General features: G+C 42.3%; 1 pseudogene; it reads right to left on the bottom strand.

Moving 5' to 3' along the window:
* Window positions 1-3,197: 3,197 nt before the first annotated feature.
* Window positions 3,198-3,323, bottom strand: LOC115870273 (annotated as a pseudogene).
* Window positions 3,324-6,771: the final 3,448 nt, after the last annotated feature.

The following is a 6,771-nucleotide window of genomic DNA, read 5'->3' as shown; positions in this document are numbered from 1 at the left end:
CATGGAAGATGCTGGACTTAAGTTCTGGCAAATACCCTGGTGGACGTGGTGCTGAGGAGGTGGGGACAGTTGATGGGCATGTCAGCTCTACTTGAAATGGCTGCGTTGAGCAGTGTTACTATAGAATGGGTAAGAGATGAAAGTTTGTGTTGGGAAATAACAGAGGTCAGCCTAAGACGATCAAACTGGGTAGACTAGAGGGCTTGGACTACAGTTGTTCTTTACCTGTGCTCCACAGATGGGAAGCGCCTCTCTCTTACTTGAATCTCCGAGCTTCTGGCCTTCCCATCTTTATCAACTCATCACTTCCCTCTTCTGGATCTTGGCCCACACCTTGAGGTGCCAGGGTGCTTGGGGTTCAAGAACCGAATAATAACGACTTCTGATTTGATGGGTGAGTTAAATTTCACACGTAATTGCTGAGTCCAGACCAATCATCTCCTGAATGCGAAAGAGCTATGTGACAGGGTTGGCACCTTGTTTTTTGATATAATGCTATGTATAATTTTTGGATATGTTATTACATCAAATAGTCTTTCTGTTAACATGATTTGTGAAATGTATAATCACTTTTGTAGTCTCTAGGAAAATGATTTCTTTTGCTTCGAGTTACTTTTCAATTAAAAAAGGTTTATTGACCATTTTATTGGGTGCTCTTACAGAGGTCATAGCCATCCATAAATCAATTGCATCAAGGAAACTTGTACAGATTCTGCCACCATCATTTAAAAAATATTTTCTTTCTACTTGAGCCCCTTGATATCAGCTCCTCTTTATTCCTCCCCCACCCTACCACCCTTGTGAACCCTTAATAAATTATATTTTATTATTGTTATTTCATAATTTACAGTCTGATGTATCCCTTTACCCACAGCTCTGTTATTAATCACCAAGAGGGGGCTTAAACATCCATTATTGCTATCAGTTCTCCCTCCCCACACATGGAATTGTTACTCCCATTACTGTTTCTGAGGGGTTTATCCTGGATTCTGTGTGTCGAAAGCTCTTACCTGTACCAATGTACATACACCAGTCTAGCATGATTTGTCAGGTAGAACTGGAGCCATGCTAAGGGGATGTGGGGTGGGGAGGAAGCATTAAAGATCTAAAGGTCTGTGTTTTGTCGGTGCCACACTGCACCCTTGATGAGTCATCCCTTCCATGCGTCCCTTCTGAAGGGAGTTTCTGGTTACCAACAGATGGTCTTTGGGTTTACACTCTTACCTCTGCTTCACAATGATATGATTGCTTGTTTTTGATCTTCTGATTCCTGATCCTGTTGATACCTCATGATCATACAAGCTGGTGTGCTTCTTCCATGTGGATCTTGTTGTTTTCCTGTAGATGGCTGTTTGTTTAACGTCAACCATTTAAGGCCCCAGACACTGTATCTTTTAATAGCCAGGCACCATCAGCCTTCTTCACCACATTTGCTTATGCACCCATTTGCTTTTGTCTTCAGCGATTGTATCGGGAAGGTAAGTATCATACAGTGCCATGTTATTAGAATAAAGTGTTCTTGTGTTGAGGCAAGGCTTAAGTAGAGGCCCAAAGTCCGTCTGCTACTTTAGTCCTTTACCACATAAATACGTATACATAGTACAATATCCCTCCTTACATAGTAATAAATTTACATACATACATGTCTATATTTATACCTCTCTATATAACTTTTACCTCCTAGTTCTTTCCTTAAAATGTTTTAAAAGAAATATATGTTGACAAAAATGTAGAAAATGTAAGAGTATGAAAAAAATAAAACATTTATATTTTTTCATTCCAAAGTAATCATTAATATTGTGCATTTCATGATGGATTTTTTTAATGCATGGGTATGTGCACTGTGTGTACAGTGAATTACAAAATAAAACTATTTTATATACACAGCATTTTAATCTTTTATTTTACTAATATAATATTAAATATTTCTGGTGTCATGCAACATTCTTCTAAATTATTACTTTTAATACATGCAGAGTCCATATTATGTATGAATGCTGCCAAATATATTTAGTCAATTCTCTATTTTTCCATTCAAGTTGTTTAAAATTTTATGTTGTAAATAATCCTTTAATAAACAGCTTCAGATTTTAAAATGTTTGCATATGTTTCTGAGATAAATTCCCGGACACTTACTCTTGAATCATTTCAGGATTTTTTAATAGTTTCAAATTAATTTCCGAAAAGTTATATTGGTTTACACACCTACCAAATGTGTATAAACATATACATTTCCCTGCACCTTCTCTAGAAATATGAGGAAAAACTTAATTTCCTTCATTTTGTAACCAGATGTTATTCAGCAGGAAGGAACTCTCTATTGAATGCAACATTCCCAAACAAATAAAACTTCCAAATGAATTTTCCTTTTAGCAGATTTACCTGCAAACTAGCTGGTGAATAAAAGATGTCTTGAAGTTTGCATAGCCAATTAAAAAGGTTTCGTAAGGGTTAGAAGACACATTCATAATCTGTCCACAGGTGTTCTTCCTTGGTTACCCCTGTGCCTGGTTACTTTCCTTACGTGCCCTTGCTGTTGGTGCTGTCGAATCTGTTCCACCTCAGAATGACCTCACGTGCAAGAACAGAATCCTACCAAGTGTGACCTCTGAGGCCACTGTTACGGCCACTGTGTCAGTCCATCTTTTGGACAGTCTTCCTCTTTTTCAGTGACCGGCCAATTTACTAAGCACGATGTCCCATTCTAGCAAGTGGTCTTTCTTGGTAACAGATCCAAAATATATGAGACCAAGTTTCACCATCCTCCTTTCCAAGGGGCCTCTGGCTGTACTACCTCCAAGACGCAGTTATTTGTTCTTCAGGCAGTCCCTGGCACGTTCAACATTCCTCACCAACACCAGGACTTAAAGCATCACTTCTTCTCTGTTCTTCCTTATGCTCTGTCCAACTGCACATGCGTGGGAGGCCATTGAAAACACCAAAGTAAGGTGTACCTTAGTTTTCAAAGAGACATCTTTGCTCGTTAATACTTAAAAGTGGTCTTTTGAAGCAAACTCACCCGATGCAATAGCTCTTTTAATTTCGTGACTGCTGCTCCCATGAGCATTGTTTGTGGATTCAAGTAAAATGAAATCCTTGACAACCTCAATATTCATTCTATTTGTCACGGTGTTGTCCTTTTTTCCGCCCTCTTTTTCTCCCCCCCCCCTTTTTCTCCTTCTTCTTATTTTCCTTCCTTTGATGCAGTCGAGTTTCCCACATTTGGGGAAATCGCAGGGTCAGCACACCCGGAGTGCAATGGATAAGCCTCACCCTGGGAAACCACCTTCGTGATCATGGTATCTCCCCTGCCAGGTAAGTATCTGTTTGTTTTCTTTCCATTGAGTTGCAACTCACATTGTAGGCTGTAGTCTTTGAGGTAGTCTTTATGTGTACTACTTTATGTAGTAGTTGAGTAATCAATGCAGCATCTAGAATTTATGAACAACACCCTGGAAAAGATAGTGTCGAGATGCCAAAATGAGTAAGCCTAGGGCATTATTAAGGACTGGATTATATCCCCCAATATATGATTTCCAGCTTTATGTAATTATGCTCCCCTTTGTGATCTCATGTAATTATACTATCTTGAAGTGTAAATCCTAATCTTTATGATGTTACTGAGGCAAGATTAAAGACAGCTATATTAATGAGGGTGGATATCATCTACAAGCTTAGATTGTATTTTGAGTCAATCGCTTTAGAGATTTTGAAGCAGAGATCAGAGTGAACTAGCTACCAGCGAGAAAGAAGAGACAGGAGTGAAGCATGTCCTTTGGATCCAGGATCTTTGCACAGGAAATCTCCAACGGAGCTTTTGATGCCTGGCGAAGACTGATGCCAAGACACATGGAGCCCTCCAAGGAACTCTGAGCCCATAGATGTTGAAAAGAGACAAGGGCCTCCCTCTGGAGACAACAGAGGAAAAACCTTCTCTAGAGTTGACACTCTGGGAGAGAATCATTTCTCTTTATTAAAGCCATTCATTTGTGCTATTGCTTTTCTAGCAGCTCAGATGACTAAGGCAGTCACTGAACTAAGAAGCCTTGCACACTTGTAAGGGAGTTAGGTGAAAACCAGAACTTGAAACACAAGTTGCTATTGGTGTGTTGTTGTTTCCACCCCTTAGTGACACCATATGACAGAGTACAAGTCTCACATAGGGTTTCCTAGGTTGCCATCGTTAGGGGAGCAGGTCACCAAGTCTTTTCTCCTGAGAAGTCACTGGTGGTCTCGAATCACCAACTATTGATTAGCCATTAAACACTTAACCACTGCACTACCAGGGTTATTATTATTATATACAAGTCAGAACATGGTAAGGAGCACAATGCTGTGGGTACTGGAGCAGGAAGAGAGCACTTCGGACTGGGGAGAGAGGGACAGAATGGTGGATGGGGTGGAAGGGTTTTAGGCAGACTGACATGGTTGCGGGTGGGAGTCGGGGATTCCAGGTGAAAGAAATAGCAGATGCAGTCACCAGGGCTCAAGGGAGGAGAAAAGCTAAGGTGGGATGCCAGGTTGGCTACTGGGTGGAAGGGACTGTGGGCGATCAGAGCAGAGGATGAGGTTCCAAGAAAGTGAGCCTCCTCGGTGCCACCATGGACCTTGTTCCTTGTCACCATTTCAGTCTCCAGCATGCTATCTTTCTCAGGTGCATTCAAGGATATTGAGGATATTGAGCAAGTGAATGGATGAAAACTCCATGAATGATAACTGAATCAAAGCTTTCAGGTTTGTGGCAGGAGAGTTTTGATTAATTCATTCTCTGGGCATTTCCCAAGTTGGTCTATTTATCTCCTAGCACTGACGTTGTTAGCTGCTGTCGAGTTGACCCTGCCTCCTGGGGATGCCATGCATGTTGGAACCAAATGATGCTCAATCCTGCATCCTTTGCATGATGGGTTTCTGATTGATCCCTTGTTGATTCACAGGGTTCTCGGTGAGTGATTTTCAGAAGTTTACCATCAGACCTTTCTTCCTGGTTGTCCTGGTTCTTGAAGGCCTGCTGACACCTGTTGAGCATCTTAGCAGCACACGGGCCTCCATGGGTAGTCTGACAGCCTATGAAGTACAAGGACAGTTAGAATTCTGGCACTGAACCACCAATAGCCTCTTCACAGTACAGCAGATGCCCCCCTTTTCAAACCAGTTGCTAGTTGCTTATCTGAAAAAAAAAAAAGGATTATCTTAAATGTTTTATTTTATCTTAAAATAAATATGTATAAGGTTAGTCATAAGCTACCTTTAAAAAATATAGAACCAAGGGTTTTAAAATTTGTTTTGAGTAAGAATCCACTGATTTGAGTTTTCCCTACTATTTTTAATAAGCCGCACGGGTGATAAGCTATGCTTTTCCAGCTCTGCTTCCTTTAACGTGGGAGGGAAACTGAAAAGACCCCTGTGACGCATCTGCAAGCAGAACCTTTTCAAGTTTTTACTACTTTATTCCATTCTTTACACTTAGCCCTCTTACCCACAGAACATTACGCAGCAAGTCGTTTTAGCACCTCGCGTTTGCTAGTGCTTTCCCAATAAGTCTACTTAGATTTCATTGACACAGCCCTTTTCTTCCCGAACTCACATTTCATCACTTTATAGAAGATGGACAATGATTACGCAATCACAGAGACAAGACACTCTGGAAGAGTCCGGGAACCCACCGAACCAGTCGTTGATGAGAACCCAGCCTGGGGAAGCAGAAACACGTAGGCTTCAGTCACTGTGTCCTCCCCAGAGGAGATGGGACATCTTCAAAAGCTCACGAGCTGGTCCGTCTTGAGTCCTAAGAGTTTCTAGAAGCCCACCAGCATCTCTTACCACAACACACAGAAAGCCTGACGTAGACTGCACAAACTGGACCTGAAGGCAGGCTGCTTTACGGCACATCCAAGGTGGCTTCCCTTGGAAGCTCCCAAAAGAAGCTGCGATCACACTTGTACTTTTACCATGGAGTCCCCTGGGGTGGCCCTCACTGGCAGCAGGAGAGAGAAGCTCCAGGGGGTGTCATTATTTTAGCATAAATCCACCCAAAGTGGGGAGAGAGGCTCCTGGGGACACTGGAACAGCACTCGGCATGTTGCTAATACGTATTAAATAGCTCCAAATGAAAGTGGACTTGGCTTTCTGCTACACTAGGCAGATTAGTCGACTCTCTGGGAGTTGAATACTTGGAGAAAAATGAAGGCTTCCACGGCACTGGCTGGTGTCCTTAGCAAGATTCATTTTTCCTGGGTGAGGTGCCTGGTTCCCTGCAGGAAGGAAGCAAAGGCAACCCACCTGCATAACTCACGACAGTGCTGCAGGCCCCCTGCTTCTTGTTCCTCAGAGCAGGGTGAGTGGCCTAGTGGGGAGAGGATATGGTCGGACTACGGAGTTGTTCTAGCTTGGGCTTAGCTTGCCACATAACTTAAATACAACTCCTAGAGGCCGAGTTTTCTACTCCCTCTTTTTGTAAAATAATGGGAAACTCAAAGCATTTATGAAACTCAAAGCCAAGAGCCAAGTTCATGACATCACAAGGGCTTCTGAAGGGATAAATCGCTCAGTTCATTCAGGGGGAAGGCCCATTCACCAGGCTGTCTCCTCAGCCCCTTTTCACTTGAAGGAAATGAATGTGATTTGGCTAATGCCTGTCACCCCACTGATCCACCCACCCAGGTTAATTAGTGCTTCTGCCCTTGAAAATGACCCTACCCCTGGGCACTAAGATCATTGCTTAGAAGAACTTGATGAATCAAGGAATTGAAATACATCCAGAGGGTTGAGCTT

This window comes from Echinops telfairi, unplaced genomic scaffold, assembly GCF_000313985.2.
Source record: "Echinops telfairi isolate 266 unplaced genomic scaffold, ASM31398v2 ScPeMD7_443;HRSCAF=831, whole genome shotgun sequence".
Classification (NCBI taxonomy): domain Eukaryota; kingdom Metazoa; phylum Chordata; class Mammalia; order Afrosoricida; family Tenrecidae; genus Echinops; species Echinops telfairi.
Note: the sequence above shows the minus strand (reverse complement) of the source record. Positions and strands in the feature narration are given on the sequence as shown.